Source organism: Octopus bimaculoides, chromosome 3, assembly GCF_001194135.2.
Source record: "Octopus bimaculoides isolate UCB-OBI-ISO-001 chromosome 3, ASM119413v2, whole genome shotgun sequence".
In the NCBI taxonomy this organism is placed as follows: domain Eukaryota; kingdom Metazoa; phylum Mollusca; class Cephalopoda; order Octopoda; family Octopodidae; genus Octopus; species Octopus bimaculoides.
The window spans coordinates 29356080-29356511 of record NC_068983.1 but is presented as its reverse complement, the minus strand read 5'-3'; the positions used below and the strand labels follow the sequence as shown (position 1 = coordinate 29356511).

Genomic DNA, 432 nt, shown 5'->3' with positions numbered 1-432 from the left:
ACCTCCCACACACCTGACAACCCATACATACCCCCATTCACACATACCTCCCATACACCTACACACACACCTCCCACACACCTTACATATATACCGCCCACATACATGACAAACATACATACGCGCCATCACACACACATAGCCGAACGCACATATATACACACACACACACCCATATATACGCGCACATACAAAATACACACGTACACGTACCCAACACCTACAACCCCACACAAACACGAACACACACACACTCAAATAACCACCTGTTGACCTTCTACCTACACTGTCTATAGCGTCCACTAACCAGTCCTGCTACTAATTTCTTCCACTATGTCATACACACACACAAACACACTAACAGATAAACCACCAAACCATGCACACACACACACCCATATATACGCGCACATACAAAATACACACGTACAC

The 432-nt window shown here is 45.4% G+C and overlaps 1 protein-coding gene across 1 annotated transcript in view; it reads left to right on the top strand.

The window, feature by feature from the left end:
• Positions 1–432, top strand: part of LOC106876722 (insulin-like peptide receptor) — a 163372-nt gene that overhangs the window by 128718 nt on the left and 34222 nt on the right. The window lies entirely within an intron of this gene.